Source organism: Indicator indicator, chromosome 6 (assembly GCF_027791375.1).
Source record: "Indicator indicator isolate 239-I01 chromosome 6, UM_Iind_1.1, whole genome shotgun sequence".
Taxonomy (NCBI): domain Eukaryota; kingdom Metazoa; phylum Chordata; class Aves; order Piciformes; family Indicatoridae; genus Indicator; species Indicator indicator.
This window is the reverse complement of record NC_072015.1, coordinates 21,529,911-21,543,605: the sequence shown is the minus strand read 5'-3', so window position 1 is coordinate 21,543,605 and position 13,695 is coordinate 21,529,911. Positions and strand designations below refer to the sequence as shown.

Here is a 13,695-nt window from a genome sequence, read left to right as displayed (position 1 = left end):
ATCTAGTCACACCCACATCTAGTCACACCCATGTCTGGGTCTGTTTCGCTGTTTTCACGCTATTCTCCCATTCATTACTATATGATCCAGTTTGCTAATGCAAAAACGCTTAACAAATTACTTGAGGTCACTTTAACAAAATATGCAAAGTCTTTTGCACAAGGTTGTGCATATTTCCATCTGAATTTAAGAAGGTATTATGTTTGTGGTCAAATGCATGTTTTCTTTTATTTGTTTTATGAAAATATTTTAGGATAAAATTGAAAATACTAAACAGACTCTGTTTGCACATCATCTCTTTTGTTGTCCTCATTGAATGAGCTGTGAGATGTATATGCATAATTTGGGAGTCTTCAGTTCTTTATGCCCAATACCAATACTTGCAGAATCACTGTGAGAAGATTACTGTTTTTGAAAAATATTTGGAACTACAATACTTATGAATCATGTGATACAGTTCTAGGGGTGAGGTATGTTAAGAGGAGCTGGGGGAATTGCATAATGAGACTGTTATTTTGTGTAGCAGCTGAATAAAAGACTTCTCTGATGGCTTTATATAGTTCTTTATCTTTTTGCAAGTTCTGTACAGTGCCTATCATCCTGACAGGTGCTTCATTTAAGAGAATTTGAAATACAGATCAGTTCATCAAGTAGTAAAGAAGATAAGCATATTTTGCTTTGAATGTCATCAAACTCAGATTTCTACAAACTGTTAAGGGTCAGAGAACAAAACCTTCACTAACACGTTTCTGTTGTCACAAAAAGTGCTGATGCACACTTCATATGTCCCAGCTGACCTTAACTGTCGTTTGTCTCACGAAGTACCTGTAGTAGTTTTAAATTCAAGATCTACCACCACCACATTTTTTTTTTTCCCTCATAAAAAAGACATTGAGAGTCCATACCAGGACCTTAACAGGTCATGTTTTCAGCCTTACTCTGCTGGACACTTGTGCATAAAAAGGGATAAGGTGAAAAATTGCTAAAAATATAAATTATTTATTAATTTAGCTCCACCTCCCACATAACTATATACAAAAGTTGAAATGAGGCTTCAGGTCATGGGCAGAGGCAGAGTGTGGAAGCCCAGGTGAGGTTGAATAGGGCCACTAAGGCCAGTCAGTGTCCCCAGGGCTTCTAAATTTCATGTGATTTATTACCTAGGGGTCAGACATGGCTTGGATTTGCACTGTATAGTAAGTGTTTGCTTGACAGTGTATATGTGTAGATATTTCTGCATATTACAAGCCACGCCTTTATAACTGGTTTCCTAGGGCTGTGTTTGGTAGCACTCTGGGTTGTATTTCCTTTAGTGTACTTTGTTGGGAGACTTACTTTTAAACTACTGTGGTAAAAGGCAGTGCCAGCTTCGGTGTTTCTTTTCTGTCTTTTCAGTGTTCTTTCCAGAGAAACATGGTACTATTCTAACCTCTGTATTTGCAGCCTTATTTCATGATATATGTTTCAAATAGCTTCTGATAACATTATTTGTCTCACTGATAAATTCTGACTGACACTTTGTAGGGGCAGTGACTCACTGAGTGGAAGACCTTAATGCTGACAAGCAGTTAGCATAATTCTTCTCTCTTCTGCTGCTTTGCTTCATGAGATATAGGAATGTACACTGAGAAATTCTTGCCATGTTGCAGGGAGGTCTTTGTAAAGTGTTGGTGTTCAGCAGGTTCTCTAAAATACTCTCTTTGAAAAGGAGGCAGTATCATGACAGTTTTAGAAACAACACTCAGGTAGCAGAAGAAGATGAATGAGGTTTCATATCATTGAGTGGGATTTTTATTTTTCTCCCTGAAACATGGTGAAATAATACAGGAACTGAAATCTTAAAATTTGTTTTCAAAGTAGTCTAAAATAGAAGCCTCATGTGTTTCTGAGACTTGAGGCTGTTAGTAAAGAACAGAAACATTTGAATTATATTACTTGGAACTAATATATAAAGTGTGAATTCCTGTAAGTTCAATTAAAGCATTTTAAAATGTAACTTACTAGTATGATAGTGAACACAAAATAGTTTTTCTAAGGGCTTCCTCATCTTTTTTTATTTTTATTTTTCCACATAGCTTCAAGGATAGCAAACAGGAAAAGCAAAAACTAGCTTTGGTCTGTTGAATTTAAGAATCTGTTTTCTACTTCAGACGTTTTCATACACATACACACAGGTGAGGTGCCAATCCTCTCTGCTAATCTACATGTAATTACCAGAATGAAAGCTTGTTCTGAGGAAGAACCGAAGTGCCAAGTTCTGCATGGTAGACCATGTAGAAGATGGATAGAGTATGAAAACAGATGGAGAGAGTCCAAGGCTATAGGGCTAATTAGGGGACTGGAGCTCATGACAGACTATGAGATTTAGGGAACTTGGGATGTTTAGCCAGCAGAAGAAAAGGCTTGGGGAGGGGACAACAACTGACATTCACCTACTGCCTGAAGGAGCTTATTGAGAAGATGTGATTAGGTCTTTCTCAAAGGCACACAGTGAATGCATGAGGGACAACAAGCATGAAATACAATGGCAAATCCTGGCAGGAGGAAGGTAACTAATTCCTCACAAAGAGAGGAGTTAAGCACTAGGAAGGGCTACCTGAGGAGATGGTGGAACCTGTGCACAGGGAGATCTTCAAGACTCCAACTGGACAAGTTGTTGCACTTCGAATCTTGTGGGCAAAAGAGAGCACGCTATAAATAGAGAGTTCAGAATCTGTTATTAGTCTAATTAAAATCTTAATCGAATGAAAATACAACAAACAATTATTAGCAATATTTCTGTTACAATAGCAGTCACAGCCCACATTACCTAATTAAAACAGTAAAGTGTTATAGTTGTGTGTATGTTACCAGGGTTGTTTCCTTCTTGTCCATAAACAAGATTTCGAGTGTTCAGCTTCATATGTTCCTCTGTTTTTTTTTCCTGCAGTGACTAAGTAGGGATGCCAGTCACTTGCCCAGGGCACTTTCAGAGTGACGCCAACACAGGGAGGTCAGAGGCAGAAGGCCACAAGGCAGTTGCTGCCACAAATGAAAATCAGGCCAAGGCAATCTCAGAGAAGTCTAGAGATCCTCTGTTGAGTACAGTGCTTGCGTAGTAAAAATCATATTTTCTGGGCTACAGAGGCCCTGAGTGACTTCATTTAGTTTTGAAGTTACTGTGGGTTGGAACAAGATATTGAGTTATAGCTCTCCAGTGAATCTGTAGTTTTCTTTAATGTCTTTTTTATAGCAGAGTGCTATGAAATACAGGAATACTGTGACTTCTGATACAAAGAAATTAAAATGTAAGCGTCCCCTTGAATCATATTCTATAATGGAAAATTATTTCTTTTATATCGACAAGAAAATCCTATCAGGTGCTACTAAAATCCTTCAAAGTTTCCAATATTGAACATTTATTACAGAAATGTAAACCCAGAAATAATGCAGCCACTTTTGCTCCAACTTAGTACTGAGAATAATAGTACTTTTGCAAGAATAGTGTACGTTTGTTATCAGAAGTTGAGTGCTTTGAAAATTATATAGGTACCTGTTATCACTTGATTATGTTCAGAACTCCTAGTCAGTGAAGTTGAAATGAATTAAATAAAGGTGATGATACTGAAATAAGAATATTTTCTGATAGTTAGATAAGAGTCTGCAGTTGATTTTCCCACAAGGTTCAATATGTCATTAAAAATCTGAAACCTGCTTTCAGGAAACGGTTGAAAAGTTCCCGTTTCCCACCTGGAAGCTTTGAAATACTTCTGTTGAGTCTACATTTTAGAATTGCTTCTTTGTTATTTTAATGCTGAGTCATTTCACGTAAGCAGTATTTTTAAACAGGAAATTGGTACCTATTGGTAGATTTTGTTCTAGGAGGAGGTACTACACAAGTGTAATGCCTTCTGTATTTGGTAATTACAAGTATTTCGTTGCAGTATTGCTAAAGTATCTGTCATATGCAACAAAGATGGTGATGATATTCATAGACTCATAGAATCATTTCAGCTGGAAAAGACCTTTAAGATCATTGAGTCCAATCATTATCTTTCTCCACCAAGTCTGACGCTATACCATATCCCTTAACCACATCTATGCGTTTTTTAAACGCCTCCAGGGATAGGGGTTCCACCACCTCCTTGGGGAGCCTATTCCAATGTTTAATAACCCTTACAGTGAAGAAGTTTCTTCTAATATCCAGTTCAAACCTTCCTTGGTGCAACTTGAGGCCATTTCCTCTTGTTCTATCACTTGTTCCTAGGGAGAAGAGACTGACATTCCCCTCAATGCAACCTCCTTTCAGGAGAGTAAGTTAGAGGGAGTGAGTCTCTGTAAGTGAGAGGCTCCTAGAAAACACTGAAGTGGATCGGTTTATTTTTGATCGCTTTTATTTTTCATTGCTTTGGATATGGTGTTTCTCACATATTTACTTTTTAATATATCCACATTGTATTATCATTCCTGGACCTTATTGTTAGTGCTGCAAACATGTCAATAAATTCATTAGGTAGTTTTTGGTTTGCAATTGCCCTTTTTTAGTCTCTTCATTCCCTTTCATGCCACTTATTCATAGAATCATAAAATGGTCCAAGCCAGAAGGGACCTCCAAAGGTCATCTAGTCTGACCTCCCTGTAGTCAGCAGGGACACCCCCAACTAGACCAGGTTGCCCAGGGCCTTGTTGAGCCTCACCTTGAATATCTCCAGGGAAGGGGCCTCAACCACCTCCCTGGGCAGCCTGTTCCAGTGTTCCACCATTGGTGCAGTTGATGCTTTTATAATGTTAAATACACCCCTGTGTTTTCTTAAAAAAGGTCTGAGACAATAAATATAATAGAAACCGTAAAAACTTCCTTTCCTTGTGACTTGTGAACCTCAAAAAGTAACTGTGCAAAGTTTTTTGCACAGCATGTTGACAGAACGGATACTGCAGGCTTTTATTATCCAAGTCAGCTGGTTTGATTTACTTCTATGTCACAATCAAGGCCTGTAGATCAGAAAACAATAGCAAGGCTGCTGGCATTGTGTTGAGAGGCTTTGTAAATGCATTGCTGACCATAGCTTTTGTAAAGCAGATAAAATACTCAGTTCCTTGCTTGCAAATGGAACATGCATTACATTAGCAATCTACATCTTGCTTAAAGTCCTGGAGTTACTCTTTTGTAATACTTCCACTATTTCAAAAGTTGCTGAGGAACTTCTGTCCTGCAGAGATGGAGTAGTGAAGAGAGGTGGCTGTTTTGCTCTCTTCATGTTGGAAAACTCCAGAGGTCCATCAAGTGTGGGATACTGCCCTTTCAATGCTTTTTCAGGGATGTGAGAAATGACCTTGAATTTTGTAGAGAAACACTACTGTCAGAAAAACCACTCTTCTTAAACTATTTTCCAATTTTTGTTTGCTAAATTGTTTGTAGGTGTTCTGTGTAGAAGACTAAAGGCTTGTCACATTTTTAAACGTTATAAACTGTTTCTTTTCACCCCAGGGAATTGCTAAGGTGAGAGATAGCATTACTGGAGATCTGTTTATCTGTATGAAGACCACCGTCTATATTGTCTGCTGTTTTGAAATGAATGGCTTAGCAAACACCTTGTGCAAGTATCTACTGCACAGGTCAATAGAGGCACTGCAGTTATTGCAGTTCTCCCAGGATTTCATAGAGAGAAAAAGTCATTTACCATTTTGCAGTGATGTAGATGAGATTTCAGTTGCTTCTCTATGTGTTGATGTGCAGTACTTGATTACATCTAATATCCTCACATAAACTGATGTGTCATGCTGCTTTGTTTTAAGAGTAAAACGTGTAATTTAAGCAGATACTAATTGGATCATTTTTATAGATATCCTGATAAATCTGATGAAATATATAGCTGGCAGGAAAATGTTAATTTTTATCATGCCACCTGCAATTTTGTGAACCACATAATAAAACATAAAATCAATAGCTAAAATGTAGTTCTTTTTAGAAAGAGAATGTCTTTTCACAGGGAGTCCAGATTTTTCAATTCTTAATTATTCTCATAATAAATTACCTCATTTTTAAACTGCCATTTTATCTGCAGTTAAAAATTACTTTAATCCAAATAGAGCCTGTTATCCTTAGTATTCTCACTATGTCTTCTTCAGCTCTCTACATTAAAAAATATTCTCTACAATACAGATTATAGGATATTGTGCCTACAGAAACTGTACAGATTTTGATAACCCAGCGGCCTCTTCCAATTTTTTTTTTATTTCATACAGAGTTGCTCAGTCATGTCACGAACATCCTTGTAAATAGCTTGAAGATCTTAAAGGGTGCCCTGTAATAAGAATTTTGTGAGCATCTGATCATTCTTGTGCCTTTTTACTGAACTGATTCATTATTTCCTATATATTTTTATAGAAACTATATCTGCACACACTGTTGTCAATAATGCTGTCTGTGAATATGCTCTAAAGTCACACTGGCTTTTGTTAGCAGCAGCATCATGCTGGGAGATCCTGCTCATTCTGTTAAATACCATGAACTCCATATTCTTTCCAGAATTACTGCTTTTCAACACGTGTGCTTACAAGTTGTAGCTAGGTGTTTTAATTCTGAATTAATTACCTCTGAATATTTTAAATACCTTCTGTATCGCTGATCACAAATAGTTCTGTATTTTTCTAACATTGTTAATGATCCTATCACTCCTTAACATCTTCTTTATGTCACTTCTAATATTTTTTGTTCTTCAAGTGATTGTCCATAGGAACATTCACGTTAGCAATACACATATGCAGAACAGCTTACATTGGGAACATTGTAACCTTATGTGCCATTGTAGTCTTCCTCCTTGCTCTGTTGTGCATCGTTTGTAAGGGGAGATGTGCTCATTGTCTTAATGTCTTCTCAGCAATCTTGCTAAACAGGGACTCTTATGGAAGTTCATATCCTTGTCAGTGGCCTAGCTAGATATTTCTTTTAAATCCTTTCACATTGTAAGTTTCTTTTTGTAGTATTCTCTTCCCTCTTCCCTCCAAACCCCTATCTCCGTTTAGCATTTCCCTGAATCTGAAGGGCTTCAAACTGTAGAAAGAATACCTAGGAATAAAAAGTAACCCTGGAAAATATGCTGTTCCCAGGTACTTTCAAACAAAAGCTTATGCCAGATGGTACATGTCAAGTTGAGAACTTCAGTCTGCTGCCTTCTAGGAGCTCAGCTCGTTGTGTGCAAGGCAGGTTTTCTAATAAGAGCTGTTAAGAAGTCTGTAAGAAATGTTACAGTATGGTCTCCCTGCTCCTTCCCTTAGATGATGCATTTTTGCTGAGACTGTCAACTTCAGTTCCCATCTGAGCTACACTGAAGCTGCATTGCACTCATGTCTATGCCATCTATCTTGTTGGTCTAGATGTTAACCCACAGACTTGACTTTATGGCCTCACCTAAGACCTCTGTCACAATATACTCTACTGGAGATCACTGTACTGTGGCATATCCTGATTACCATCTCCAGAGATAATCCTCACCCTGACTTGCTGACATGGTTTCATACTCCTTTGTTGGTGAGATCTTCAGTCTTGCCTTTTGACCTTCAGCTCTTGGGAAGTTCTGTGACTTTTGGTTTTCAGCTTGCCTCCCCTTGTAGAACAGTCTGCCCTTGCTCAGTAACTGTCAAGGAGATTTTGCTGCTCCGTAACTGTCAAGGAGATTAATCTTTCTTTTATGGTGCTTTGTCAGCTCATCTTCTAATGAATTGTACTTTCCTATTTCTTCTACACAGAAAAAAAACAAAAATCTTCAAAACCATTTTGTGGATCTCAGTCAAGGGTTCAGACTTTTGTGAAATTAACAGAGAAGTTGTTCACCTATATTGACTCCTTTTGGCCTTGTGAAATTCCAGCCACAAAGGGCTCCCTCCTAGTTTTTGTGAGTCTACTCCAACTTTGGGAAGTCACAGGTTATTCAAGGAAAAACTAAGACAGAAGGAGACATGAGAATTCCTCAATATCTCCCAAACAGTGGCTACTGTGGGTCTACAGGATAACTTTGTCTTGCTGGACACTCAAGTCTCTTTTGTCTCCAAAGCAAATTGAAAGTTTTTTGCCCATCCCAGCAGTATTGTGCAAGACAATCTATGATAACTTTAGTTGTCCGAGCACAGACAAAGCAGCTGCTTTTCTGTGGGAAACCAATGTCTGGTTTTGCACATTATTGTGAAACTTGGCACCGGACTACATCTCCTAATGAAGGAATTGGAGGGAACTCTGCATCTCATGATCTGGAACCTGGTGGTTTTAAATGATGTGAATAAAGCAGATCCTCATGGCTAGGAGAACAAGAGTCTGTGAAAGTTTTTGGACTGATGTGTTAATTATTCATTAATTCTTGAGGAATTCCCTCTGCATTTGATTCTAAAATGTCTTTGATAATTAAGATATCCATTTTTTATCTAATCAGGAAAACTTCATTTTGGGCTTGCAGTTGTGAAAACTGAAATTCAGGTTTTTCTTATTTGAAGACTCATTTGGGTGTTGCTGCTCAACCAGAATCTAATATTTGTGATGGGAACTAAACTAGGGTTTGATTAATGTAAAAGGAAAATAATTTGAGCAATAAAATCTTGTTTCATCCTCTGGCATTTAATGAAGTAAACTTTGCTTTTAGTGATGATTCAGCGGAGTATAGAAGAAGTGGAAGCTGGCATAACTAGACCAAATTACACTGGATTTTTCAGGACAGGGTCAGAGGCTGAATACAAATGAAGTTTTGCCCAGTGTTCTTTTCTTGATGTGTTCTGTTTCACAGATGCAAAGGTAACTCTTTATAGTGTGCATTTTTCTTCTTAAATACAGTGTGATTTCTCAGAAGGACCCTTTCCTTCCCTTTGGAGTGGTCATTGGACTCAACAATTCGTACTCAGAGACAGTGTTAGGAGTATCACAGTATGCAGTCTAGACCTGTGAATGAAATTCACAGTGAATGTGAATACAGTTTATTTCTCTCATTATTACAGCCTTCCATTTACTTTCTCTCTCCCCTCAGTTTTCCCTTTAATAGAGCAAACAAGCCCAATTTATTCCAATTTCTAGATCTCTTACAGTTTGTATTGTCATATTTTCTTCAGTTGGTCCAGGTGATTTTCTGTGATGTTGGAACAATTTGCCAGTATGTTTCTTCAATTCAGTTTGACATTTCAGAGGACCTTGAAATATAATGTGCTATTGTCCTTTCACCTTTGCATTTCTTGAAGTTTATTTAAAAATCAAATTACTGGAGGTCAGATAGGATCAGCAATTAAATTTGTTCTGTTGTCTACCAATGCTGGATTGGAACTGTCTTCACTGTTTAATTGATCTTTCACCATTCCATTCTACAAAGTAGTTTTCCTAGCTACATAAACAACTGTGCACTTAATTGAAATATAGAGCATCTTCTTTCAAGGACAAGTTAATTTTGCTTATTTTCTGTAAACAAAATTGAACAGAAATATATAGTATTTATTTTTTCCCTTCTGTAGTAACAAAACAAAGCAATAATCACTTAAACTCCTGGAATTTAAAATACTTTCACGTTTTAAATATTTTTAATACAATTCAATTGTCTACATAGGATGTTACCCTGATCTAAGAGAAAAACAAATGGCTTTGATGCTGGTATGCTTTAGCTGATTCCTGGGAATTCTGCAAGATCCCTGAAATCTTGTATTCTGAAATTGCAGCCTTTTTATAACTTTAGATGTGTCCTACCTAACATCAAGTAGGGCTTTTGTAGCAACTGCTTGTATCTGAAGGTTCTTTCATAGTTACAATCTTTCAGCTATATAAGAACCTTCTATTGCCAGCTAATATGCAGTCTCTTTTCAGTGGTTCCCAGTGACAGGATGAGAGGCAATGGGTACAAACTGGAACACAGGAAGTTCTACCTCAACATGAGGAAAAACTTTACTGTAAGTGTGACAGAGCACTGGAACAGGCTGCCTAGAGAAGTCATGAAGTCTCCTCTAGAAACTTTCAAAACCTGCCTAGATGTGTTCCTGTGTGGCCTGCACTAGGTGATCCTGCTTTGGCAGCAGGGTTGGACTATATGATCTCCAAAGGTCCCTTCCAACCCCTACCATTCTATGAGTCTGTGTTTTGTGATTGCTCTGCATTTGAATAAACTAACTGTTGCCTTTCTCTTGTACTGTTATGTATATCCGCTTCTTTGGATTTCCTTTTTGCTGATGAAGTAATAAAATCTGCTGGAGTAAAGAATTACAGTTGACTTTTCCCACATTCATGACTTAAAACCATCCACTAAATAACTTCTTCAAAAAGCATTCCTTTTCCTCTGTCATTTGCATTTTTATCATCTTTAGTCTTTGTCAGATATTCTTGCTAAAAGGATCTCAAAATGCATTTTGTGCTCTTAAATATCATTCTAGTTTCTTTTTTCATGTCTCTTTCTGCCATATTGGTGTCTTCTTCCCTGCCTAGGGCTTGTAAGTATTTGTCAGTGTCTGACATGTGGTCCTGTTCAAACTTTATTGACCTTCCTCATCTCCACTTCCTGTTTTTTGGATCGCCATTAATGGCCATTCAATAAAAGCCTCAAAAATGTAAACCAACCTGCCTGCTACACCCCTCAATATATTCTTTGCAAAACGCTAAAATATAAAAGCTACAGTCAAGTTCCAGCTATTCTGTATTTTTAATCTCATACTGAGAAATGAGAGTATCTTTGTCTATGGCAATTGCAACAAGAGCAGAAGCTTTCAATCACACCCATACAGACTGGGTAAATGTCCTGTGCCATGGTTCTGTTATGGGTTGTGATAGAACAGTCATAGGTGTGTTGACGTAAGTTTACTGGGGTCAGATTTTTAGGCTAAGTTCCTCCTCAGTTCCTTAAGTTAATTAGAAAAATCCCATAAGGAAAGTAACTTTAATTTGGTCCTGAACATTATATGTGATAATCTCTGCATGGTTAACAGGGGAAAAAATACAAAACAAAGGGAAAGTACTGTTACATTTTAAAAAGGAATCAGGAAACTGATTGGAAACAGCACTTAGGATATAACTTGAAATCTGAACAGACAGGAAGGAGACAAGGAGACTATTTAAACTCCAGCATGAGAGGCTCAGAGGACAGGTAGATTTATTTTAAATGTTCTAAACAGACCAAAAGAGGAAAGTTGTTGAAAATCAGAGTAAAAGAGACGGTTATGAATAAAGGGTCTAAGAACAGGAAAATTATCACCTAGTCCTGTATCTTGTTGCTACGCAATAGTTGCAAAAAAATAAAAATAGTTGCAAAAAAAGTTGAAAAAGTGGAAAAGGTAATCTTGTGCCTGTAGTGATACATCCTCAGTTATTTATCTAAGCATCAGGAAATCTATGGCTCAGTGATTTAATGAGCCAGAATCAATGGTGTTAAGTTTAACCATTTGGACACGCGTTGGCTCTGTGGCACACTTTCTGGCACACTTTTTCAGTTAAACTACATATGGTGTGCAAAACAATTTCCGTTAATTTTAATCATTGCCTGCATAGTTTTATTGTTTGCTCACTTGAATCAGTCTCACATAGTCTAAAGTCAAGATCACTGTCTGTCTATTTTAAAGTTTCTTCTTCCTTCCTATTGTCATTGGATTTTTTGAAAGTCAGCAGTTACCAGCTTTCTCATTATAGATCATCAGTTGTGACTGCTCAAGCAGTAAGACTACCAAATCTGAGTAGCATTTTAAAATGCTTTTAGCAGATAGTGGAAAATTACTGCATTGATGACTTCATGCAAAATAATGAATTTTCAGGCTCTAACGATGGCTGACAAGCCCAAAGAGTCTTAAAGTGCTGAACAGAAAGATTCATGTAGTATTTAGAAAACAGTATCTCATTGTGGTGTGTTAATCATGGCCCACAGCCAAACTCCCACCCAGCTGCTTCCTCGCTGTACCCTAACTTAAGCAGGCATAGGTGAGAAAATACAAAAGAACCCTCAGGGATGTGAAAGCTTGTGCATCAAGATAAAGACAAGCAAATCACTTACCACTTACCTTTGTTGGCAAAACAGACTCAATTTTGGGGAAATTACCTTAATCTCCTGATAACTAACAGAAGTTCTGCTAGTGAGAAACAAGAGAGAGAATTACAGACACATTTTCTTCCCACCTTTCCCAGGATTAACTTTGGTCCTTCACTCCCAACTCCTCTACCTCCCCTCAAGCAGAAGGGTGGTCAGTATGTGATGGTTTCTCTCTGCTGCTGTTCCTTATGCCTTACAGTTTTCCTCTGCTCCAGTGTGGACAGACTGACTTGAGGGGTTGAGGTCAATTGCTTGAGGTTTAACAAAGCCAAGTGCTGCGTCCCACACTTGGGTCACACCAACCCCCATGCTACAGTGCAGGCTTGGGGTGGAGTGGCTGGAAAATTGCCTGTCAGAAAAGGACCTGGGGGTGCTGGTTGACAGCCATCTGAACATGAGCCAGCGATGTGCTCAGGTGGCCAAGAGGGTCAGTGGCATCCTGGCTTTTATTAGAAATAGTGTGGCCATCAGGAGTAGGGAAATTATCATGCCCCTGCACATGTGGCACTGTGAGGCTGTACCTGGAGTACTGTGTTCAGTTTTAGGCCCCTTACTACAGGAAAGGCATTGAACTGCTGGAGCGTGTCCAGAGGAGGGGCAACAAAACTGGTGAAGGGTCTAGAGAACTTAGGAGGAAGTCTTAGAAGGAAGCAGTTCAGTGAAATGGGATTGTTTAGTCTGGAGAAGAGGAGGCTGAGGAGAGACCTCATGACTCCTTACAACTGCCTGAAAAGATATTGTAATGAGGAGGGGGTTGGTCTCTTCTCCTTATTATCAGGTGATAGAAAGAGAGGAAATGGACTGAAATTGTGCCAGGAGAGTTTTAGAGTGGATATTAGGAAAAAATTCTTTACTGAAGGAATGATCAGGCTTTGGAATGTGTTGCCCAGGGAGATGGTGGAGTCATTGTCTCTGGAGATGTTCAAGAAACGTGCAGACATGGCACTTGTGGACATAGTTTAATGGCCACAGTGGTGTTAGGTAGTCCGTTGGACTTGATGATCTTAGAACTCTTTTCCAACTGAAACAATTCTGTGATTTTATGAATGTTAGCTTTCTTGTACTGTAGGGAAAATATACATTCAGCTTGTTGTATTAGTTACAAAAATAGAAGGTGAAAATGTTAGTATGTCTTGGACTGTTATTGTGACGTGGAAATATTTTGCAAATATGTCGAAGGATTGCTGTAACAAGAAAATTGAAACAAAATTGCAAGCTTTTGTTTTTATACCAGCTTTTTATGTTAAGTCTTTCATACATGATTTCTGTTGCTGTATTAATATATGCCTTCTATGCCATTTTCCTCATTTTGTGTTAACTGTAGAGCTGATTTTTCACGTCCATATGCATTTTCTAGAATTCTTGCAAATTAATGTATGCAATGAGTTTTAGGAACAAACGATACATCACAACCCAGTTTAGAATCAGTAGCATATGAATAACACACTGATCTTAGCTGAAGTTCCATTAATTTTTGCATATAAAATGCAATTAAATATGATTCCTGTTGTTAGTGGTTTTGTTCAGGCTCTGTGCAAGGATTCTCAGTTATACCAACAGACTGTCATTAAAAGGCTGTGTAAATAAACATACTATAACTTACATAAATAATTGCACTGCAGTTTATTCCTTATTTTTTCAATAAGTTAAAATTATCTAGCTTGTAAAAGACATAAGTACATTG

General features: G+C 37.9%; 1 protein-coding gene across 1 annotated transcript in view; it reads left to right on the top strand.

The window, feature by feature from the left end:
* ADCY2 (adenylate cyclase 2) overlaps window positions 1-13,695 on the top strand; it is a 199,208-nt gene that overhangs the window by 94,886 nt on the left and 90,627 nt on the right. The gene's annotated exons all lie outside the window — the stretch shown is intronic.